Raw genomic sequence first — 26,871 nt, forward strand, 5'->3', positions numbered from 1 at the left:
GATAGTATATTAAAAAGCAGAGACATTACTTTGCCAACAAAGGTCCGTCTAGTCAAGGCTATGGTTTTTCCCGTGGTCATGTATGGATGTGAGAGTTGGACTGTGAAGAAAGCTGATCGCCGAAGAATGGATGCTTTTGAACTGTGGTGCTGGAGAAGACTCTTGAGAGTCCCTTGGACTGCAAGGAGATCCAACCAGTCCATTCTAAAGGAGATCAATCCTGGGTGTTCATTGGAAGGACTGATGCTAAAGCTGAAACTCCAATACTTTGGCCACCTCATGTGACGAGTTGACTCACTGGAAAAGACTCTGATGCTGAGAAGAATTGGGGGTGGGAGGAGAAGGGGACAACAGAGAATGAGATGGCTGGATGCATCACCGACTCTGTGGACATGAGTTTGAGTGAACTCCGGGAGTTGGTGATGGACAGGGAGGCCTGGTGTGCTGTGATTCATGGGGTCGCGGAGAGTCGGACACGACTGAGCGACTGAACTGAACTGAACTGAACTGGTTATTACATGAATGACTGAATGAATGATAAGTAGATTCCTTGGAAGATTTATCTGGACATTGGCTTTGGGGATTGAAATATTCCTTTTCTTGTTTTGTTTTTTTTTATTCTGGAGAAAAAAGCTTTGAGTTGTTTCACAGGATGGTAGATTATGTTTGAAAACTTAGATGATAATTTAATGTAGGACAACTTGTCATTCTGTAGCTTGCTTCCCAGAATTAGTTGTGTTCTATCATCTTGAATATTCATATTGTATATTGAGAACATGAGATATTGGCCTAAAGGATGAGCAGCAAGTTGTCATATCAGGGTTGGGAGGACTGCTCCTTCCCATCACTGCCCACTGTGATGCACTTAATGGAAATTTCTACTGCCCATAATCTACAAGCTCTTAAAATTACAGAGCCTACTTTCCTATTAGACACTTTGACATAATTGAGTGAAAAAGAAGTAATTGTGTTCAACTGATAGCAAATGAGCCCCAGTCAATGACTGTCTAGAGGTGTGTGCTCTGAATTATCAGGGTGTCATGGTGTCACCAACTGTTCTTTGATCAATCAGTCTGAAGGAGAAGACATAGGATTTCCTCTGAAGGCTGTTTTTCAGAAAAACTGACTGCTTAGATGTTTGAAAACTAATGGTGCGGGATCAGCAGTTGTTTCCCCTAGGGTGTGCTGCCCTTCTTATGGGCTGCTGCTGCTGCTGCTGCTAAGTCGCTTCAGTCGTGTCCGACTCTGTGCGATCCCATAGACGGCAGCCCACCAGGCTCCCTCGTCCCTGGGATTCTCCAGGCAAGAACACTGGAGTGGGTTGCCATTTCCTTCTCCAGTGCATGAAAGTGAAAACTGAAAGTGATGTCGCTCAGTCAATGACTTTCTAATGATAAATATATCATTTTGCAGTCTTTAAAAAAAAATGATATAATGGTCTAGTGCGTATCCTCTTGAACTGTTCTTTCTACTATTTCCATACCTTTGCAATCCTTAAATATGAGTCAGCATCTCAACTCTGTTCTCGAATTCTACTGTTTCTCAGATGCTTCATTCATCCTAGAGTCAGTGGATAATTCCTTGTTCTCTTGATATAAATCCAGATTTCCTTCTAGATGCTGTCCTTGCACCTTCTGCTACTTTTCTGGGCATGGCAAATATCCTATTGAAAATTCTTATGGGCAGCCATTTTTATTCATTTTATAAAAACACAACCACAGACTCTAAAGAGTTTGTTCCAGGAAGTTATTCAATTCTGCAGCAAACCAACATTTCTACACTCGCCTATTAAGACATCTCAAACGTGCTTTTTGTCCCTCACACCTAATTTATGCAAAGGATCTCTTGCCCTGGGGGCTGCTCTGTGTTTTAATGAATTCACTTTGATGACAAGTAAATGGGGCAGGTGTTTCAGGAAGCACACATAGCAGTTCATCCAGGGCTAGTTTAACTTTAAAATTCTTTCATTTGTGTAATATCTTTGAGCCTTACATTCTGGTTGAAATGTGTAGATCTTGTTTCCTTTTTCATCTCTTTCCCTCTGAAACATTATCTTCTTAACTTATCTTGGACCTCATTGCTGGACTTGGAATGAGGAAAAGTTTAGTTTGCTTCTGCCAAAAAATGGCCATTTGACCCTGCACATGTCACTGAGTAAGCTTTTTGTGACTCAGATTTTGAACCTGTGAAATGAGTTGGTGACAGTGGGGAAGGGGGGGTTGAATGAGATGATTTCCCCATGGCCTAAAATACCACTTCTGTGCTAAGGATTTACACATGTGGATCCTCAGCCCAGTTTTGAAGCACTGATAGACATCTTCAATCAAATATGCCACAAACACCTCAAGACTGTCTTGCAAAACTGTGCTGAGGGTCTTTCCTGTTGTTCTCTGTGGTGGTGAATAATGCCTCCAGTCACCCAGAAAGATGCTTAGACTTCATCTGCAGTGTTACAACTACATTACATTCCACATATCAGTCTGTGTGAGTTTTGCCCTAAATTTATCCTCACTCATGGGTCCTGTGTTAATTTGGCCAGGATGAACTTATAGCTGGATCATTGTCTAATAAAGCCAATATTTTCATTATATGTTTTAATATATTTCCTCTTTTAAATAGCTATAACTTTTTCTGTTAAGACTAGATCATGAGATTGAAGTAAGATGTTAGAGAGACACAACATAAGGAGACAGTGGCAAGGAAAGGGGTCATAGAAAGCTCTCTGCTGGCTCGAGTGTCAGCCAGAGAAAGGGGAATTGAAAGGCTTCAGAGGAGCATTATTCTCTGCTCATAATGGCACAGCCTGGGGAAATTTCAAAATTGCATTAATAAGCATCCATACATTCTGATGCATGGGAAGTAGTTTACAAGTGACTAAATAAGGTACCTAAATGAAGTTAAGTGGACTCCCAGATAAGTGGAGTCCTGGGGTTGAGATGAGAAGGACACAGAGGCAGAGACTTGGGTCCTAGCACTGGAAGCTACAGCACAGGTGTGTGCAGTAAGTAGATGAAAACATAGGCAGCAGGCATTTCTGCCTATTTTGCTTATTACTGTATATTTATGCTTAGTATATATTCAGTCCAGTTCAGTTCAGTCACCCAGACGTGTCCAGATCTTTTTGACCCCATGAATCACAGCACCTGGGCCTCCCTCTCCATCACTAACTCCCGGAGTTCACTCAAGCTCATGTCCATCGAGTCGGTGATGCCATCCAGCCATCTCATCCTCTGTTGTCCCCTTCTCCTCCTGCCCCCAATCCCTTCCAGCATCAGAGTCTTTTCCAGTGAGTCAACTCTTTGCATGAGGTGGTCAAAGAATTGGAGCTTTAGCTTTAGCATGAGTCCTTCCAATGAACACCCAGGATTGATCTCCTCCAGAATGGACTGGTTGGATCTTCTTGCAGTCCAAGGGACTCTCAAGAGTCTTCTCCAAAACCACACTTCAAAAGCATCAATTCTTTGGCGCTCAGCTTTCTTCATAGTCCAACTCTCACATCCATACATGACCACTGGAAAAACTATTGCCTTGACTAGACGGACCTTGGTTGGCAAAGTAATGTCTCTGCTTTTTAATATACTATTTAGGCTGGTCATAACTTCCCTTCCAAGGAGTAAGCGTCTTTTAATTTCATAGCTGCAATCAGCATCTGCAGTGATTTTGGAGCCCCCAAAAATAAAGTCTGACACTGTTTCCACTGTTTCTCCATCTATTTCCCATGAAGTGATGGGGACAAGATGCCATGATTTTAATTTTCTGATACCCCTAAATATTTATTAATTAAATAGGTATGACGAGATACCTAAAATAATCAGATGCTAAGAATGCACTTAGGTAGATATCATCACAGGCTATCCAGAGACCAGATACTGTGCTGGACATCTCTGGGAGATAGGAGAACTGAGGTCAACACATGAGTCTGGATCTGATCCCAGGTTGGTAAGTAAACTTCCACTCCCACCTCAAAACTTAGTTCCTAAATTAAGGGCAGGAGAAAGGGAAACAAACCCTGAGCTCTTTTGTGATTAAAATGATAAAAGAGATTTTTAAGCTGTAGAAGAGCACAAATTGTCCTTCATTGACTATTTTAATTCCCTTTATCTCTAGAGAAAACGTGAAAGTAATTACTGAAAAGGGAGTTTGTAAGGTATGAATTAGACCTCAAAAAAATAACTATCATCCCCGCCTTCTCTCTACCGCTGGTTTTACTCCTTTGTAAAATTCTTTAATGGCTCCACATACTGTGGGAACAAGTCCATTTCAGACCCCAAACGGCTCCACTGTGTCTTCAATTTTCTCTCTCATTTCTATTTTGCATTCTCTCTTTCAAGGCTTCCGTATTAGGTATGAGGGACTGAACAACAACTACCTAGGGGCGAGTGACTACAAATATCTGGTTCAGTTAGGGGTGCTCTTTTCTGATTCATATCTCAATGCTCTAGAGATAGCCCACTTTCCATTGCCAATACCTACACACCAACACACACATACTCTCTCTCTCTCTCTCCATCTCCCTCTGTCCACACATGCTAAATTCCAGGTCAGGTGGTACTATCTGTAGTTTCTCCAAGTCTACCAAGCCTTTTGTTATACTAGTTCTCTAGCCATCCACCTCGTCACTCCTCCATTCCACTTGAATGATCATGTTCACATTTAGGAAATACCAACTAATGTGTCAGATTTACTGGGAATCCCTCCCTTTCCTGTGCCTGGTGGCAAAATTAGGTATTATTCATTGTGCAGATAATTAGCATTTCAATTAGTTGTTTCTGGTTCCAAACAGGAAAAGGAGTACATCAAGGTTGTATATTGTCACCCTGCTTATTTAACTTTTATACAGAGTACTTCATGAGGAACGCTGGGCTGGAAGAAGCACAAGCTAGAATCAAGATTGCTGGGAGAAATATCAATAACCTCAGATATGCAGATGACACCACCCTTATGGCAGAAAGTGAAGAGGAACTCAAAAGCCTCTTGATGAAAGTGAAAGAGGAGAGTGAAAACTCTGAAGCTCAACATTCAGAAAACGAAGATCATGTCACCTGGTCCCATCACTTCATGGGAAATAGACGGAGAAACAGTGGAAACAGTGTCAGACTTTATTTTTTGGGGCTCCAAAATCACTGAGGATGCTGATTGCAGCCATGAAATTAAAAGACGCTTACTCCTTGGAAGGAAAGTTATGACCAACCTAGATAGCATATTAAAAAAGAGAGACCTTACTTTGCCAACCAAGGTCCGTCTAGTCAAGGCTATGGTTTTTCCAGTGGTCATGTATGGATGTGCGAGTTGGACTATAAAGAAAGCTGATCGCTGAAGAATGGATGCTTTTGAAGTGTGGTTTTGGAGAAGACTCTTGAGAGTCCCTTGGACTGCAAGGCAATCCAACCAGTCCATTCTAAAGGAGATCAATCCTGGGTGTTCATTGGAAGGACTGATGCTAAAGCTGAAGCTCCAATACTTTGGCTACCTCATGTGAAGAGTTGACTCACTGGAAAAGACTCTGATGCTGGAAGGGATTGGGGGCAGGCAGAGAAGGGGACGACAGAGAATGAGATGGCTGGATGGCATCACTGACTTGATGGACATGAGTTTGAGTGAACTCCAGGAGTTGGTGATGGACAGGGAGGCCTGGTGTGCTGTGATTCATGAGGTCGCAAAGAGGTGTACATGACTAAGCAACTGAACTGAACTGAACTGAAAGCCATGGATTGCATTATTCATCTTTGTATCTTTAGGATCTAGTATGATCTCTGGTCTACAATAGAACCAAATAATATTTCATTAGGGAATGTTCTCTGCAGTTTCTTCCAACTCTAATGAACTGAGATTAAAAGAGTAATGGATTTTGCAACTGGAAACACACTTGGATTGAATTCCTAAAGAAATCCCTTGGACTTCAGATTTTACCTGATATTGATGAAATTTCTCTTAGCATTTTCTAGGTCAGAGGTAACTTGAATTAGTTCCAGTGTTAAGAGATGGTGCAGTGGACAGAACATGACTAGATTTTAGTTTTGACTCTCATCTTGGCTACACCCTAGCTGTGCAACTTTGGGAAAGTCTCTGGATACTTTTGACTTCAATTTCTTCTTTCATTTAAGGAAAAATACTAGTTATCTTTAAGTGATGGTTCTAAGTTAAAAAAAATGTGCTAATGTATGTGGCTGTTCTCTGGAGATTATAAAGCAATATCCTTTCTCAGAATAATGCCTTTGGGGAAGTTACATGTCCCTTTTATACTCCTCCTTAAAATCAAAAGCAGGAAAACAAATCCTAGAATAGGAATTGAAGACTATTGATTGGGAGAAGAAAATAAGAAACATTTTTATAATAACTGGTACTGCAATCACTAAGATTGGCTCTCATTTCATAATGAAATGTGATTCCATGAAATAGCAGTTAGCTAAATGTCAAATGAAGGTTATTCCATTAAAATGCTGTTCTAGTTCAATCAAGCAAAAACAAGCTTACGCCTTTACAGAGCACAGCTATTAGTGTTTTTTGTGTTTATGCAATTTTCTTTGGCTGGAAGAGTTTCTGCTATTCTTTACTCAGCCTTCCTATAGTAGAGCAGTTTGGCTGGGAATCTCTATGTTAATGAAAAATTATACATTTCAATATATAATACATATTAAAGTAATTATAGTTCAGTATTTGTGTGTGTGTAATTCTAATCTGTTATTTCAAAATGGGACCATGTATTAAAGAATAAAAACATATGTAGTGTTTTGTCTTGATAGCTTGCTTACTTTAGGAAGAACTAAAGTATGAATACAGGAAGTATACAGAACTACAGTATGCTCTACTTTAGCAAGAACTAGCTTTAAAATCAAATAGCTGAATACCTGTCGTAGTATTCAAACTGTAACTCAATACTTACAGTTAAATGAGTTTAGACAAATAATTTAAGCTTTTGAGAGTTAGCTTGCCTATCTATGAATTTAAAGTCAAAATGTCTCAACCTTGTTATCTCTTATTATAAGGTGAAAAATAACTAGATAAGTAAAAACAATTAAATTGAAATGTAAAGTAATTGATGAAATAAAGGGTGTTAGTATGAAGCCTAGACTGTAGCCTTTGGGACAGACAGAGCACTAGGCTCATATTGTGTTTCTACCAGTTAGTAACTGAATGACCATAGGCTGGTTACTTAGAACATTGTTTTCTGTAGCACCATCTGTTAAAAAGGGGCAAAGGGATTGGTCTTACAGAGTTGTGAGAATTCCTGATAACATTTGTAAAAGACCTAGTATATAATGGACATTAACATATTAGCAATCCCAAGATTTTCCCCTTCAACAATGTCTGAGTCCAAACAAGTTTTTTAGCATTTCTGGGAAAAAAAAAAACTAGTTGAATACATTCTTACTTATAGTGCCTGTAACTTGTTTCTGATCATAGTTGTTGCAGTTCTTTCGATTTTCATATTTTAAGAAAAATGAGGTACATGTGCTTGAACCTGAATAAATTGGGGACTGACTCTCCCACTCATCCCTCCTTCTTTGGTCACATTGACTTGACAATAACTTGACAAATGAGTAAGTGGAGATGAGTCAAAAGCTCTCTTCAAGTCCCATGCTAATGTACTTTCCCAGCACATGCTTTTAGGAAAAATGAAGAAACGGTTACTTTATCATTTCGTATTATTTTATTTGGTTTTATTTAGGAATAATTTAGGGCATAGAAGGATCTAATAAAATAATGGACATAGCAGAAAGCATATTCATTGCTAATCCATCACCTCTTAGCTCTGCACTCCTTGTTGACAAGTACAGAGTGATGGCTTCACCAGCAGAGTAATGATAAATCTCTTCAAAAGGGTCCATTTCCTTTGTCTTTTCAGTGCCTAAGTGGAAAAACTGTTTTATGTCAACTCAGTGGAGTTAGTTCCATTTCTACCATGTCTCTTTGTATTTTTTTCTCATTCTGTTTGCTTCTTTAAAGTTTTATTCCTCAAATGTTTCATAATATATACATAAATGTGTATATGAATATATTGGTATATATGCATGCATATGTATATACATATGTGAAATGTATATGTATGTGTACACATATATATGTATATACACATATATACACATATGGATAGGTGTATCTATATGTACCTATATATCCTAAGAATCAGTGTTCACTATAATTTACTTTTTAGTATAATTTAAGGCCCGTACACAAAACTAGAATTTTAGAATTGGCAGAGACTGTTAGTAGCTGGCATTATTTTCTTTCATAAATATCTTTTTCAGAATTTCCTCTAAAATAACCCACTGGTAAGTATGAACCCTGCCATTATGGCAAATGGCTTTGTTAATGATGTGCCATTGAATTTCATTCTTTAATTTCTCCTTGTTTGGAGAAGTATAATATTTTGGATCCAAATTATCCATAGAAGGATGCAAGATAGACCTAGATATTCCTTGAGGTGGAAAGCCAATTAGAGGCTCTCTGTTTAACTTTACTTCAGAGTCCAGAGGGGAAATAGAGGCATTGGAGACTCTCAGCAGTGTAGCCAAGGCATAATGTGCTGAATCTCAGAGTTCAATCCAGTATTGCCAGCAACACTTTTTTCTTTTTAAAGCTTGTTTTTTTTTTTCTATAATATTGCTCATATTAGAAACTAAGGATATTTCTCTATAATGAGAATATTGCAGCCAATATGGATATTATAACTAATTCTTATCTTAAATGTCATAAAACATAGGCCTTAGAAGAAGTATTAGTTTATGAGTTATGTGAGCCTGTGACCATCATTCATCCATCCAACCAGTCACCCATCTAACAACACTGATCATTTACCTTGAATACATATCTATGCTAGACTTGAGAATGAACATAGTGATGAAGACCTAATTCATGCTCTAAAAGTGTTTACAATTTTCTGGTGATTAAAAGACAACTGTAGAATGGGCTGTCATCAAGGGCAATGTATTGTTAGAATCTTGAGAGAGACATGGTAAATTGTCATTGGGGTGCAGAGAAGGAAATGCTGCTTTTAGCTGTGTCTGCGTCTGAAGTGGAAAGAATGCCTTGAATTCAGTAGTAAATGGGGAAGGTAGTTAATTCTGAGAACAAACTGGATAATCATACAGAGAGAGGGAAAATAATGAAGAGTGAGAAATGATGAATGGTTTCCTGAATGAAGGAGGTAGTGAGAGGTAAAGCCTCAGAACTGTATGGAATTTGATCTTGAGGGGTATTGAATGCCAGGGCATAGCATTTGAATATGACACATTGGGAGGTCATTGAGTGTTTCAAGTTTAATGGCTTGGGGAGGAAAATGAGTCTATGAAAACCAGTCTCCAGAGGGGGAAAGTGTCATTTTATGAGCTGAGGGAGTGGAAATTTTAAATTAAAGGTGGTAAACAAAAGCCTTTGAATAAGATTGATATGATGGAAAACACATGCATCAGTTCAGTTCAGTTCAGTCGCTCAGTTGTGTCCGACTCTTTGCGACCCCATGAACTGCAGCACACCGTCACAAGTTCCCGGAGAGTACCCAGACTCATGTCCATTGAGTCGGTGATGCCATCCAACCATCTCATCCTCTGTTGTCCCCTTCTCCTCCTGCCTTCAATCTTTCCCAGATCAGGGTCTTTTCAAAGGAATCAGCTGTTCGCATCAGGATGCCAAAGTATTGGAGTTTCAGTTTAAACATCAGTCCAATATCAGTCCAATGAACACCCAGGACTGATCTCCTTTAGGATGAACTAGCTGGATTTCCTTGCAGTCCAAAGGACTCTCAAGAGTCTTCTCCAACACCACAGTTCAAAAGCACCAATTCTTCGGCACTCAACTTTCTTTATAGTCCAACTCTCACATCCGTACATGACTGCCGGATATGCACAAACATTGGAGTAAGTGACTAGAGTGTGATACATTTGATAATGACGTTAATTAGAGTGATTGTGGTGGAAACCAGGTTGAATTCAGTCAGACTGTATGGAATACACTAAATGTTGTAGATACAGACATCTTGATAGATATGTAGGGACATTTTCCATTGTCTGCCATACCTTAGTACCTACCACACTGGAAGCACTCAGTCAATATTTGTGAAATGAATCAGTAAAAGATACATAAATCTTTATTAACCACACATTTTCTCTCAGTGGAATTAGCTGTAGTTGCCCTTACCACATACATAGAACCAGTCATCTGTTCATCAAGGAAAACACATATCTGCGTGTCTGACAACGTGAAAGTGTTTATCTAAGTTTGAAAACATTTATAGAAATTATAGAAAATTAATATAGAAAGGATAAAAGAGTAGATTACATGAGTTTTACTCTTTACCTCAGGCAAGTTCTTTCGCTTCTCTGTGCCTCAGTTTCTTACATAGAAGAGAGGTCATAAAATGTGTAGTTCGTGGCCATGTAATGAGAATTATGCATTGATAATACATCTAAAATACTTAGAAGGGGCTCTGCTACTTGGGACACATGATATTATTGTTTAGTCATTAATTACCATTATTATTATTTAAAAATGTACTTTTTCAGAATTTGCATGATCCCTTATATTTCACTTTAAACTTATGAACCATGTTCATATACAAAATCTTTATTTCCTCATCCCAATTTCATTCCTTTTATGTGGCCAGTGAGGATACTTAGAATCTGTCAGTTTAATTGAACTGCCTAAGGTGGAACTAAGTCTCAAAACTAGATCTTCTAGTGAAGGCCATTAATTCTTAAAAGATCATTGTGTACCAGGCGTTGTTTTAAGAACTTTATCAACATAGTCTCATTTAATCTTTATTATGCAAGAGTAGGAACCAGAAGATCAGAGAGGTTCAGTTCCTTACTTAAAGCCACAAAGCTAGTAAGTCATTGGGGACAATTTAAGTCAGGTTCTATGGCTTCAAAGCCTGTGCTTTTAGTTTATCAAATCAAAAGTGTCCTAGTGGGAAGTGAGAGGAAGGGAGTGATCATTTGGTCAAGGGGAAGGAAAGTATCACTAAGTGTGCTTAGTGAACTGTCTTTTCCGTCTCCCCAGGATCTCAGTTCAGCATCCCTGCTGGGTACAGATGCCTTTCTGAATTCTGGAATGCCAGAGCTAAGTTTTTCCTCCACCGTCATTTCTGAGGCCCATCTCTTTGACTCCCCTGGCCAGGCTTTGCCTGGGTTCTGAGTAAACAGCCACAGCCATAAACCTTTCAGGTAGGTGCAGAGAAGAGCTGTTTTTCATCAGGTCATTGTAGGCAGCCTGAGCTGCCAATTTCCCATCAAAGCCTCATAAACTCTTTTACGAGGCCCATAAAACGCTGCCTACTCCTGTTAGGGGAAAGGAGGACGGCCATCAGACCCAAATCATGCTGGTTTCAATTGCTTCATTTCCATACATCAAACTCCTTGGAAAACCAAAGGCAGGCCACAGCCAGATAATAAAGTGGTCCTTGTATTCCTGTGGTGCTCCTTTACCAGGCCTCCCAGGCCCTGTGATGCATAGTAGTGTTTGATTACCCAGTAGAGCAGTTCTGGGTGGTGAAGTCGGCAGCAAGGATTTCAGGGAACCACAGCTCTCATTCAGAGCTGAAGTGTTGGCTGCCAAGTGGGTTCTGCTTTCTCTGCCGGGGTGTTTAGAGAGAATGCTTCCTGACAATCTCTCATGGCTTTTCCACTGCAGTTGGACATAGAATCTGCCCCCATTCTTATCTTTTTTCCTTGCAAGGATTGTGGATGTCAAAAGATAACCACCACCTTGTTAATTAGGGTCATAGACCTGCCCAGCCTCCAAGTTTTCCTTATCTACCTGCTCACATAATGCTTCATCTTCTCTGCTTTGTCACAGAAGTAGTGAATTTTGGATTCAGGAATAGGACTAGAAGGCAATTTACAGGTAATGTAATTCTCTAGTTAATAGGTATTTTCATCCCACTCTACTGTAAGCTCCCTCAGAGACAGGTGTTGCTTCTATTCTTTTTTTTTCAAAATTTACAAATGTCTACTCTTGTACCTGGAATATATATAGAGAGGATGCAGAAAGTATTAAATAAATGGATCACCAGTATTACATGTATCAGTCAGCATATGCTAAGTTATGCTGTGGTAACAAACACAGCACTGAAGATTTATGTACTATTCTTGACGTAAACCCACCTAAAGTCAGTTGTTCTGTGCTGTCTTTACTCCGAAACCCAGACTAATGGAGCAGTTTTTAATATTTCTAGTCTCTTGGAAGAGGAAAAGAAGACAGTGATGTGAACCACATGCTGGTTTGAAAGTTTCTGCTTGAGAGTGAGACATGTTACTTCCACTCACAGTTCATTAGTTAATTCAAATGAAGACCAGGTCTGACTTCAAGGGACTGGAAAATTAAAATTCTCCCAAACACGATCCCTTTCTTAATCTCCTTTATGTTTTGTCAGGGTTTAATATTTACTTGCAGTGATGCCCCTAAGATATAATTTAGGGAACACAATATTTCATTGTAATTTTAAATAGGCATAACCAATCTGAACCTTGAACAGCAGATATATGTTTTGTGCTCAGCATCCCAGTCTTACACATCTAAGAAGAATCAATGCTCAGAACAGTGATGCCACAAGCACCAGGATGATTGTCAATCATTAAAGATAGTATCTGTTACTGACATCAGTTTGTAGTTACTAAAGCAAAGCAAACATTTAATGTACCTTAGGAAGATATGCAGAGTACATCATGAGGAACGCTGGGCTGGAAGAAGCACAAGCTGGAATCAAGATTGCCGGGAGAAATATCAATAACCTCAGATATGCAGATGATACCACCCTTATGGCAGAAAGTGAAGAGGAACTCAAAGGCCTCTTGATGAAAGTGAAAGAGGAGAGTGAAAAGGTTGGCTTGAAGCTCAACATTCAGAAAACAAAGATCATGGCATCTGGTCCCATCACTTCATGGGAAATAGATGGAAAAACAGTGGAAATAGTGTCAGACTTTGTTTTTTTGGGCTCCAAAATCACTGCAGATGCTGATTGCAGCCATGAAATTAAAAGACGCTTGCTCCTTGGAAGGAAAGTTATGACCAACCTTGATAGTATATTAAAAAGCAGAGACATTACTTTGCCGACCAAGGTCCGTCTAGTCAAGGCAATGGTTTTTCCCGTGGTCATGTATGGATGTGAGAGTTGGACTGTGAAGAAAGCTGATCGCCGAAGAATCGATGCTTTTGAACTGTGGTGTTGGAGAAGACTCTTGAGAGTCCCTTGGACTGCAAGGAGATCCAACCAGTCCATTCTAAAGGAGATCAATCCTGGATGTTCATTGGAGGGACTGATGCTAAAGCTGAAACTCCAGTACTTTGGCCACCTCATGCGACGAGTTGACTCACTGGAAAAGACTCTGATGCTGGGAAAGGTTGGGGGCGGGAGGAGAAGGGGACGACAGAGAATGAGATGGCTGGATGGCATCACTGACTCTGTGGACATGAGTTTGAGTGTACTCTGGGAGTTGGTGATGGACAGGGAGGCCTGGCGTGCTGTGCTTCATGGGGTCGCGGAGAGTCGGACACGACTGAGCGACTGAACTGAACTGAACTGAACTGAGGAAGATTTTCAACAAAAAGTAGTTGAAATAAATGAACGCAAAAGGGCTTTCTGTTGTAGCCACTTTTCAGTTCTTATAGTAATATAGGCAGGCACAGGAACATCACATCAGGAGTGGATTTATTATATTCCTTACATTATTCCATGCAAGAAACCATTCCTCCCAGTAAATGACCTGTAATAAGATTAACTGAGGTTGAAAGAGTTGGCTAACAGGCTAGAAAGGGAAAAATAAAAATGAAATTAAAAATGAAGTCCTTTGCAATAAAGTTAAAAAGGTATTCTGAAAGGGACTGCACTTCAAGTCAATATTGGGGAGGAAAGAGAGAGGTTACCGTTGACTGGTTTAATGCTGGCAAAACATTGTATTGCATGCTTTTTATATGTGGGATTTTGTAATAAATGACAGTGCAAGAGTTACCTCCTATGAGAAATCTCTTCTCTTATCTTTCAAAATTAGCTTATGATTAAATACAGTAACAGCTAGTACATGTTGAACACTTAATATGTGGTAGATCAGTGGTTCTCAATCAGCTGTGAGATTTTACTCCCAGGGGACATTTGGCAATATCTGGAGACTTTCATTGTTGGGAAAGATAGAAAGGATTCGGGTTGGGAAGGGTAGAAAGGGTTGGGTTAGCAGATTGAGGCCAGGGCTGCTATAAACATATTGCAAAACATGGGACAGCCCCCAGTACAAAGAGTTATCTGGATGACAGTGCCAGCCCACAGTGATAGTTTAATCCACCCAATAGTTTTATGAATATATGTATAGTGCTGTTATTTACCCTTTACAGATGAGAGAATGGAGGCACAGATAATAATATGTGTGACTTATTGAGTAACTTACTCAAGATTATATATCTATTGAAAGTTAGAGCTTGTGCTTGAAGACAGGCACTCAGGCTCCAGTCTACAAATTCTTAAGCACTAGCCCCTGAGTCTTCCCACTGTCGTGTAAGCCTCTGAGAGTAAAAATCTGTATATGCGTTAGTGTTTCCATCAAACCTTTAGCACAATGCTCATAATGTTTGTAAAATAGTTTTGGGTGAAGGAACAGAATAAGGAGTCTGCTCTCACATTTTTACCAGGAAGGTTCTACCTAATTAAGAAAGTTGTTTCCAACTATTTTCACTCTTAAATAGTTTTTGACATCAGTTCAGTTCAGTTGCTCAGGCCTGTCCAACTCTGCAACCCCACGAACCATGGCACGCCAGGCCTCCCTGTCCATCACCAACTCCCAGAGTCCACCCAAACCCATGTCCATTGAGTCGGTGATGCCATCTCATCCTCTGTTGTCCCCTTCTCCTCCTGCCCTCAATCTTTCCCAGCATCAGGGTCTTTTCCAATGAGTCAGCTCTTTGCAGCAGGTGGCCAAAGTATTGGAGTTTCAGCTTCAATATCAGTCCTTCCAATGAACACTCAGGACTGATCTCCTTTAGGATGGACTGGTTGGATCTCCTTGCAGTCCAAGGGACTCTCAAGAGTCTTCTTCAACACCACAATTCGAAAGCATTCTATACACTGTAGTCTTAGAAACTGGGGAAAGTCTAGGGAAAACATGAAACTTACATTTCAGTTAAGACTGTGCATGCTAGATAAATAGATTGTTTTCATCAAACTTTAATGAGAAAAACTTAAGGACATCCTCAAATCCAATTATCCCAGGTTAGGAACTGCTGAATGATGACAATACATATTGTACTGGTTTGATAGCCACATAGAAAAAGAGAAAGCAAAATAAAGCAAATCAAAACATCTTTTCATTCCCCTAAAACTGGAGATATTGAATATTCCAGTCCACAGGCCAAATCCAGCCCACTCAAGTTTTTGGTAAATAAAGTTTTATTGGAACACAGCCATGCTCATCTGTTTCCGTACTGTCTATGGTAGTTTTCAGCCAGGAGCAGAGTTGAGTGGTTATAATGGAGACCACATGACTTGCAAAACCTAAATATTTACTATCTGGGTATTTCCAGAAATATCCAAATATTTCAGATATTTACCAACCTCTACCACAGAACAAAGTTGCCAATACTTGAAAAATAATATTTTTTGTCAATTATATGGTACAATATTAATTTTTTTCCAGGAGTACTATCCAGACCTATTCTGTTGGCTTTGGAGAGTATAAAGACTTGGCAGTTGGGCTCTTGTTTTTATAGAGATTATCTGAATGACTGTGGCTGTGGCCTGATCAACCAGTGCACCTGCTTTGCCCAATAAGTAGAAGAGTTTTTAGAAGCACGATAATATGGCTGTGTACTTTTATCTATAAATGAAAATGCTTAAAAAATTCTAGGAGGTTTAATTTCTGCTAGAGTTCCCATGACAAATAAACCAATATATTTTAAAAGCAGCATGCAAACAAATCTAAAAGAGATCTATAATTAGTTGTTACTGCATATGGATTTCAGCACAAATTAGATGAAATACATCAAGGTGACCGTAGTTCATTCTTAGTGTTTGTCTCCAAAGCACATATTTTCATACTTAAGTTTTTAGACAACTTTTTAAAACTTTTCACATTATTTAGACTCTCTTAGTAAATAATTCTTTAAAATATAAATCCCATGGCTTTGTTCTCATGTCTTTTTCTATGGTATTAAATATGGAAAACTAGTGGACATAGAGGTCATTTTTATAACTTTATATTGAAGTACAATGTACAGAAAAATGCATGCATATCTAGTTCAATGTAGTCTCACAAATTAAGCACATCTGTGTAAACACCCCTGAGATCAAGGAACAGAGAGATACCAGAGCCTTCTCATGCCCGTTCTGAGTTAAAGCCCACCACAAGGGTAACCCTTACCCTTATTTTGAATGTGATGCATTGGTTTTACCTCCTTTTATTTACTCTTTTGTGTCTTTTGCTCAACTTTATGTCAGTGAGATTCATCCATGTTTTGCATGTAATAGTTATTTGTTCATTCTCATGGCTGTAAAGTATGCTATTGCATGAATACCTGATTTTTACTTATTCTACTGTTGAAGTGCATTTGTGTAGTTTTCAGATTGAGGTTATTACAAATAGTTGCAATTACCATTATGTTACATGCCTTTTGTTGAATATATATATGTTTATATATGTGTGTTTGTATATATATATATGCTCATCCTTTCTGCACAATGGAATTATTGTATGTGTGTGTGTGTATATATATTTGTAAACATACATATGTGTGCATTAAGTCTGTATGAAAGGAAATGTCTTCCTTTAATATATTATTTCTTGCTCAGAATGGAAGAGACTTAATTCATTTGGAATTATTCCTGATAAGGAATTAAAACATCTATTGTCATAGTATTGTCAATCTATTGTCATAGTATCATTAAAGCCCATACTTGGAAGAACTTCAGAGATCATCTCCAGGATTAATTTGATGGATGTGTCATTTCCTTAATATTCTCAACAAATAGGCAGCCAGTTTCAGTTTATTTACCTCCATGTTAAAGAAACTTTCTGAAGAAGACACTACTTCAATTTTCACAAAGCTCAAGTATAGAAAGCTATTTCTTTTTGGTAAAGAATTCACCTGCCAATACAGGAGATGTGGGTTTGATCCCTGTGTCAGAAAGATCCCTGGGAGAAGGAAATGGCAGACCACTCTAGTATTCTTGCCTGGGAAATCCCATAGACAGGGAAGCCTGGCAGGCTACAGTTCATGGGTGTCACAAAAGAATCTGACATGACACAGCAACTAAACAACAAATACAGAAATACAGCTTAGTAGCATTTTAGATATTCTAGTTTTACTCTCAAAAGTCCTATCCATTTGAACTTAATTTCTTTTTTGCATGGTAAACTTGTAGATATTGTGAGTTGCTCATTGTGCCTTTGAAAAATAGCCATTTTCCCTCTTTTTTTGTGTTGGTAATTGTTTCTAGATTCTTTACCATCATGTAAACATTGCACCAACATACTTTAGCCTGTTACCATCTCTTTTAAATATTGATGCTCATTTAAAAAAGAGAGAACGGGAGATTGGAAAACAGATGCAAAAAATAACCAACAAATATTATTTCTGGATGATAGGAAAACAGATAATTTAAATATTTTTTGGCTTATATTTTCATAGGAGTTCTGAATTGAATTTAGAAACTTTTAGGAAAATAAAAAAAGTCATTAAACAATGTGGTGTCCAAAACTGAGCAAAACTTTCTAGAGAATCAGTAATCCAGGAAGGAATAGAATGCAACTATTTTCTTTCTTATCCTGAACCTGACTTTTTTTTTAATAAACATGGGTTACCTTAGTTATTTTTGGCAAACATATTAATTTTTATATCATATGTGAGACATAGCGTAATTCTTGTGATAACTTTAACTTTTCATTCAACATTATTTATTAAACATCTATTGACCAAATTGCATGAGTTATGTGAGTCTCTATTCTGGAGAAGTGTGCAGTTGGTGAGGGAAGCAGATTTGTACACCTCCCAATAAAATTAGGATAATAGCTGCAACATGGGTGGCCACAAAGTAGCACATAAAAGGAGCACACAACCTATTTCAGAGTCTTACATGGAATACTGAGCCCTGGATTGAAGATGCCCAAAGCTTCTTAAGAGGAAAACAAGTAAATAAGGCCAAAAGGGAGGAGTGCCGTATGATGGCATCCTGGAAGAGGGTTAGGAGGGTGCGGTGAGTGGAGTCTATTAGAGAGAAGGTTGAAGAGTCAACCTGAGATCGTATTTTTAAAGGCTTTCTGAAAGGTATTCTAAATTCAGTGGGGGCATCAGTAAAACATTTAAGCCTGCAAATGACATGACCAGACTGGTTGTATCCAAAAACTCATTATGGCAGCATACCCATTCCATTCTAAGTCAGTTTTACAGGAGTATATGTTTACTCTTAATAATTTCAATTTAGATGGAAGTATCATCATTGAACGAATAGCATTTCTGTAGTCTATATATAGTTAACTTTAAATGGTCAGGGTGAAAACTAATGAAAAAGATATTTTTTTTCCTAAACCAGATTTGAAATTTTCATTTTTCCTGGCTCTCTCATAGAGGTTAACTTCAGACTTCAAATATTTATTTAATTTTACTGGTGTTGGTGGATTTACTATCTTTGAAAACCAAGTGTGACATAACTTTATTTCATATTAATAATGCTGTCTGAGCTTGGTTTCTAGACCCTTGGATACATTTGGAATATAAAGACGATCTTCTGGAAGTGGAACAAGACCTTTGCAGCTGTGCTTGTTTTAAGCGATTTCAGTCCAAAAATAATCATGCTCTTAAATTACCATAGGGCACCGAGCTTTCTCTTGTGTTCAACATTGATTTGGATCTGTAAAATTTAGTATGCCAAGTTTGTCATCAAATCCTTGGAACTCCAGAGAGAGAATGGAGTTTGAGGTTAGTTTGCAGAAACAGAACTTTTTATTAATATTGGAAAATAGCCATGCTGATTGAAGGAAGGGTGGAAAGGCAGTGCTGTGTCTCTTTCAGTTTGAAACAACATGCAATCTCTTGCTAAGTGCTTTACTCCAAAGAGATGAAAATGTTCAGTGTTTGGGTTGCCTGGAAATCAGCACTGGAGGGAGGAGAAATAATTGAATGATGTCTTTCCACCAACAAATGTCATACTCTTTGCCTGAGCAGGCTTATTTGCCCACTGCTCTTTGGCAGCCAGCAAATCCAGCTTTTGAATGTCAGTCAGCTTGACTAGGTGATAAGCACAGAGCTTGTTGTAGCCAGTGGCTCTGTGCCTGCATTTTTACGCGTGGCTTGGTTGGCCTGGGTTTCCTCGGCAGGCTGTCACTGCAGTGAGTAAAGGGAGAGACTGTGCCCTCACAGAACCTCACGTTAAAATTTACTTTCCTCTTCCACAACAGTTCAACCTACCTGTGCGCTGGGCTCTTGATGCTTGGAGTCAGAGAACCTTGTATTACCAAGCCCCTGTTTGCAAAACTCCTGCCTGGTCAGCACCTTTCTTTTATTAACTGATTCTGTTACTCTGTGTTATGGGTTGAATTGTACATCCCTGCCTTCAAAAACAAAAGGTGTTGAAGTCTTAATCCTCAGTCCCTCAGATTCGAAGGGACCTACCCCCACTACCTCAAAATATGACTTTACTGGAAAATAAGGTTGGGACAGATGTGATCAGTTAAGACGAGGTTCTACTGAAGTGGGGTGGATCCATCATCTAGTATGATTTTATCTTTATGAAAGGGGGGATTTGGGCATAGATATACATACAAGGATTACTCCATGTGGAGGCTGGAACTATGCTATCACAGGCCAGTTCAGTTCAGTTCAGTTCAGTCGCTCAGTCATGTCCGACTCTCCGCGACCCCATGAATCACAGCACGCCAGGCCTCCCTGTCCATCACCAACTCCCGGAGTTCACTCAAACTCATGTCCATCGAGTCGGTGATGCCATCCAGCCATCTCATTCTCTGTTGTCCCCTTCTCCTCCTGCCCCCAACCTTTCCCAGTATCAGAGTCTTTTCCAGTGAGTCAACTTGTCGCATGAGGTGGCCAAAGTATTGGAGTTTCAGCTTCAGCATCAGTCCTTCCAATGAACACCCAGGATTGATCTCCTTTAGAATGGACTGGTTGGATCTCCTTGCAGTCCAAGGGACTCTCAAGAGTCTTCTCCAACACCACAGTTCAAAAGCATCCATTCTTCTGCAATCAGCTTTCTTCACAGTCCAACTCTCACATCCATACATGACCACGGGAAAAACCATAACCTTGACTAGATGGACCTTTGTTGGCAAAGTAATGTCTCTGCTGTTTAATATACTATCAAGGTTGGTCATAACTTTCCTTCCAAGGAGTAAGCGTCAATTTTAATTTCATGGCTGCAATCAGCATCTTCAGTGATTTTGGAGCCCCCAAAAATAAAGTCTGACACTGTTTCCACTGTTTTTCCATCTATTTCCCATGAAGTGATGGGACAAGGAATTACTAAAAGCTAAGAGAGAGGCCTGAAACAGATCTTTCTTTAATGTTTTGGGAGGAAGCATGGTCCTGCTGACACCTTGATCTTGGATGTCTAGGCTCCGAAAGTGCAGGACAGAGTTTCAGTATGTTTAAGTCACTCAGTTTGTGCTTCTTTGTTGTATCAGCTCTGGTAAATGAGTACTCTCTCTTTACTCAACTCTCTCTCCTCCTTTTTTAAACTCTGTGTCACACACATATCTGCTGAGCTAAAGTTAAACTTGACATGCTTGCATCCTAGTCTAGAAAGCAATCTGGGCTTCTCTACATTGCTCTACTTTGAGCTGTTCTAATATAACTGCTTTTTAAAATAAGATTTGATAGTAACACCCAGACTCACTACCAAATAGCTAAGTGGTAACTATGCCCAGCATCAGAGTCTTTTCCAGTGAGTCAACTCGTCTCATGAGGTGGCCAAAGTATTGGAGTTTCAGCTTTAGCATCAGTCCTTCCAATGAACACCCAGGATTGATCTCCTTTAGAATGGACTGGTTGGATCTCCTTGCAGTATAAGGGACTCTCAAGAGTCTTCTCCAACACCACAGTTCAAAAGCATCGATTCTTCGGCGATCAGCTTTCTTCACAGTCCAACTCTCACATCCATACATGACCACGGGAAAAACCATTGCCTTGACTAGACGGACCTTGGTCGGCAAAGTAATGTCTCTGCTTTTTAATATACTATCAAGGTTGGTCATAACTTTCCTTCCAAGGAGCAAGCGTCTTTTAATTTCATGGCTGCAATCAGCATCTGCAGTGATTTTGGAGCCCAAAAAAACAAAGTCTGACACTGGAAAAGACTCTGATGCTGGGAAAGGTTGGGGGCGGGAGGAGAAGGGGACGACGGAGAATGAGATGGCTGGATGGCATCACCGACTCTGTGGACATGAGATTGAGTGTACTCCGGGAGTTGGTGATGGACAGGGAGGCCTGGCGTGCTGTGATTCATGGGGTCGCGGAGAGTCGGACACGACTGAGCGACTGAACTGAACTGAACTGAACTATGCCCAGTTTATCCTAGATGCCCTGTGGAAGTGATTGCTACCCTCTGAAGTCCAGCAGTGGATCATGATGGTAGACCCTTCCTTATGCCAGGCTGGACAGATCATGTTAAAAAATTTTAAGAATCGTCCTGAAATTACTTGCATGGGCCAACTGGTGCCATAACTCATTTTTATTGTATAGGTCCTTTATTCCGTCCTTAACTCCGGAAATACATTTGCCAACTTGAAATGTTAGAATTGCTTTAGAACTATGAAGGTAATTTAAAGTGAGGTTAACCATACTTCTATTTAGAAGTAGTCTGGTAACCACCCTGTGTATGTGCAAGTGTGCGTACTTAGTCATGTCCGACTCTTTGTGACCCCGAAGACTGTAGCCTGCCAGGCTCCTCTGTCCATGGAATTTTTCAGGCCAGAATACTGGAGTGGGATGCTATTACTCACTTCCGGGGATCTTCCCAATCCAGTGATCAAACTGGCATCTCCTAAGTTTCCTGCATTGGCAGGTGGATTCTTTACCACTGCACCACCTGGGAAGTTCAGTTAACCTACAGTCTTCCAAAACTCTCTCTGTGGTGTTTCCAACAGATACATTTGAATATGAACCATGTTGGCACGTTGTATCTAAGATTCAAAAGTGAATATTTAAACAGGGAGCTTCTCTATATGTCTAAATTAATAAATATTTATTAAGTGAGACTAAATTAAGAGGACTCCTTAGTTTCTTGGAACTTGGAACTCATCTTGTGTTGGGCACTACACTGTGGAATGGAATATGTAAGATGGAATGGACCCTCTTCTCAGCAACTTTCATTTGTAGGAGAGAATCTCTTTAATTCTCTAGGAAGGGAGATTCAGTTCAGTTCAGTTTAGTCAGTCAGTCGTGTCCGACTCTTTGCGACCCCATGAATCACAGCACGCCAGGCCTCCCTGTCCATCACCAACTCCCAGAGTTAACTCAAACTCATGTCCATCGAGTCAGTGATGCCATCCAGCCATCTCATTCTCTGTCGTCCCCTTCTCCTCCCGCTCCCAATCCCTCCCAGCATCAGAGTCATTTCCAGCGAGTCAACTCTTCGCATGAGATGGCCAAAGTATTGGAGTTTCAGCTTTAGCATCAGTCCATGAAAAATAACTGTATTGAAAGCTGATGTGAATAAAGTGACTTAACTAATAGGCAAACTTATATGAACAAATTGAAAATGAAATGGCAACCCACTCCAGTGTTCTTGCCTGGAGAATCCCAGGGATGGCGGAGCCTGGTGGGCTTCCGTCTATGGGGTCGCACAGAGTCGGACATGACTGAAGTGAATCAGCAGCAGCAGCAGCAGCAGCAGCAGCAGTTATACAATCAGAAAGGAAGTTGGACAAATCACTGAAATATTAGTCCAAATCAAGTATAATAACTGAATTAAATTAGGTTCTAGACTCATATTCTGGCAAACTGTGAAGTGTCTGTGCTACTACTATTCTGCCACTCTTTTCCACCACTTAATACCTTTCCCTTTTTCCCCTGTTTCAACTTTGCAATCTCAGAAACATACTTTTTATACAAGATACTTAGTAAATTTATAGCAGCACAGACAGCAAGCAGAATATTATTAGAAAATTTCTGAGGTCATTAGCACAAAAATGCAATTATACACTTTTACTGTTCAGTAGAAGGTCAGCACAGCATGTGTATTTCTTTTATGACCAACAGTCAGTAGATGGGGAAGGGATGCTAATTTATCTGAGAGAATCTGCTTCAGACTGTTATCCTAGTATGTGCTGTTATAATTAAAATCACTAGTATTAATTACTGTAAAAGTAGAGTCAGTTTGGAAAAAAACATTTTAAAATTGAAAACCTTTTTTTTTTTTTTTTAAGATTTTAATTTCTCTGGGTCAATGTATGGAATTACCACTAATGATTCATCTGACAAGGAATAATGCCTGGAGGTAAGAACGAAACAAGGAAGACCTTGAAGACCTGGTTTTAGTTCTGGATGTGCTCCCACCTTGTTGTGTAGTTATGGATAAAATGTGTTTTTTCTCTGAGCATTATTTGTATCATTTGTAAAATCATGTGCATTAATCATGAGCATTAAGTTTCCCTTCAGCAGGAGGATTCCATCTCACAAAATTAGCTCTTTTAGAGAAAGAGGCCCATATGATGTCTTGGATTCTCTCTGGTTGGATACTGACCAACTGCTCTTGCCTGCATAAAGCTTAGTCATCTCCAGTAATGTAAGTTATTGAGGAAAGAACGAGTAATAATAAGGAATATTATTGGCCAGACACTATGCCAAGTCTCTATTGTGTGATTCTCACCATAAACCAGGGCAAGGTTGCTTATACTATCCACATTTTATAGATGAGAATAGGGCTCTGGGTCACTAGATTGGGAAGTAAAGACCAGATTTGTACCCAGTTGTACTTGACTCCAGAGTCTGGGCTATGGAGCTATGGTTTCCGGAGTGGGTTGAATGGTGAAAGTGAAAGTGAAATCACTCAGTCGTGTCCGACTCTTTGTGACCCCATGGACTGTAGCCTAACAGGCTCCTTCCTCCATGGGATTCTCCAGGCAAGAGTACTGGAGTGGGTTGCCATTTCCTTCTCCATGGGATCTTCCTGACCCAGGGATAGAACCCAGGCATCCCGCATTCCAGGCAGACACTTTAACCTCTGAGCCTGGTACTTAACTCCAAAAACTATGTTCGACCTCTGGAACCTGTGAATATGTCCTTATTTGGAGAAAGGCTGTTTGTAGAAGTGATTAAGAAATAATTGTGATAGCTTACTCCTTGGAAGGAAAGTTATGACCAACCTAGGTAGTATATTAAAAAGCAGAGACATTACTTTGCCAACAAAGGTCCATCTAGTCAAGGCTATGGTTTTTCCAGTGGTCATGTATGGATGTGAGAGTTGGACTGTGAAGAAGGCTGATTGCCGAAGAATGGATGCTTTTGAACTGTGGTGTTGGAGAAGACTCTTGAGAGTCCCTTATACTGCAAGGAGACCCAACCAGTCCATTCTAAAGGAGATCAATCCTGGGTGTTCATTGGAAGGACTGATGCTAAAGCTGAAACTCCAATACTTTGGCCACCTCATACGATGAGTTGACTCACTGGAAAAGACTCTGATGCTGGGAAGGATTGGGGGTGGGAGGAGAAGGGGACGACAGAGAATGAGATGGCTAGATGGCATCACCGACTCGATGGACATGAGTCTGAGTGAACTCCGGGAGTTGGTGATGGACAGGGAGGCCTGGAGTGCTGTGATTCATGGGGTCGCAAAGAGTCGGACATGACTGAGCCACTGAACTGAACTGAACTGAAGGTCATTCTGGATTTAGGGTAGGTCTTAAACATTTTTCCCCCACTTATTCTGGTTTATTGATTCATTGAGGGGCTTCCCTGGTGACTTAGTGGTAAAGAATCTGCCTGCCAATGCAGGAGACTCGGGTTCCATCCCTGGGTCAGGAAGGTCCCTGGGAGGAGGAATTGGCAACTCATTCCAGTATTCTTGCCTGCAAATTCCATGGACAGAGAAGCCTGGCAGACTATAGTCCATGGGGCTGAAAACAGTCACACATGACTTAGCAACTAAAACGATTGACTCATTAAGAGGAACGTGATGGAGGAAAGAGTAATGGTGGGAGGTGAGGAATTCTCATCAGAATCCTGAGAGCTGGTGGGGAATAGCCTTGGACTGTGGGTTGGCTGTTGTCAGTTTTTATTGTGGTGCTTTAAGAAAAATTATTTGTTTATTTAGGGGTGTGCTAGGTCTTTGTTGCTGTGTGTGCTTTTTTCTAGTTGCAGAAAGCAGGCGCTACTCTCTAGTTGTGGTGCATGGATTTCTCATTGCTGTGGCTTCTCTTGTTGCAGAGCATGGGCTCAAACCTATAGCGAGGTATCACCTCCCATTGATCAGAATGGTCACCATCAAAAAGTCTACAAATAATAAATTCTGGAGAGAGTGTGGAGAAAAGGGAATCCTCCTACACTGTTGGTGGGAATGTAAATTAGTACAAACACTATGGAGTTTCTCCCAAAAAATGAAAATAGAGTTATCATATGATCCAGCAGTCCCACTTTAAGGGCATATATCTGGAAAAGATGAAGGCAATGCAAAAAGATACATGCATCCCAAAGTTCACAGCAGCACTATTTACAATAGCCATTGTAAATATATATACACATACATACAATGGAATACCACTCAGCCATATAAAGGAATGAAACAATGCCACTCACAGTAACATGTGTGAATCCAGAGATGATCATACTAAATGAAATAAGTCAGAGAAAGACAAATATATGATGTTACTTATATGTGGAATCAAAAAAAGTGTACAGTGAGACCCCTGGTGGTCTAATGGCTAGGACTCAGGTTCATTCCTTGGTCAGAGAATGGAGATCACGTAAGCCACTCAGCATGGACAAAAAGAAAAAAGTGCAAATGAATCAAATGAATTTATTCACAACACAGAAATAGATTCAGTCATAAAACACAAATGTACTGCTAACAAAGTGGTAGGGGGAATAAATTGGGAGTATGGAAACAAGAGATACACGCTATCATATGTAAAATGCACAAACAAGGACCTACTATAGCACAGGGAATGATGCTCAACATCTTACTATAATGAAAAAAAGTCAGAAAAGAATAAGACATCTTGATTTCAGACTTCTGACCTCCAGAACTGTGGAAGAATAAATTTCTGGAGTTTTATCTAGCAAGTTTGTGTTAGTTGGAAACTCATACAACTTTTAATCTGGTGGATCCTTAAAATCATAGAAAATTTTTCTTAAATGCAGACATAAAGGCTTGGGCTAGATAAACTGAATGAGGGTGATACTTGTACACAAGCCATTTGGTTGCCACCAGCCCACAAAAGACTGTGTCCTGGGAATTACCATCCCCAACCCCCTGCTTGCCCTCCACCACCTGTCATGACTAGAGTCACCTGTCAGAGTGACTGGAATTTGCCATGTCCTTGGCAATTGCTTGGTAAGATCCAGAGTTCCATACTGTGAGCTCCCCAAACCTTCCTTAGGCTTATTGTTGCTCAGAAACAACTGAACAAATATTGCAATGGTTCAGTACAATTTTAACTATAAAATAAAATATCAGAAAAGTTAAAAAAAAAAATCAAAATGTTGGTTACAGTGTTCATGAAGCTGTCCCTTTTTCCTGATCATCTGAAAGGAAGATTCAAATTCTTAGCAGGATGATAGGAAAATTAGGCTGGAACTCAAGTAAACTCTCCAATCTCCAATCTCAAAGTGTGGATATATATATATATTGTTTAGTTTTTTCATAGATATTTGGTCAGTATAGGATGAGACTTGTAGAAATGAAACCTTGGCTAAAAAGTGACCTTGTTCCCTCTTTATAAAATT

Source organism: Moschus berezovskii, chromosome 5 (genome assembly GCF_049115385.1).
Source record: "Moschus berezovskii isolate FMDL1 chromosome 5, NW_MosBer_1.0, whole genome shotgun sequence".
Taxonomy (NCBI): domain Eukaryota; kingdom Metazoa; phylum Chordata; class Mammalia; order Artiodactyla; family Moschidae; genus Moschus; species Moschus berezovskii.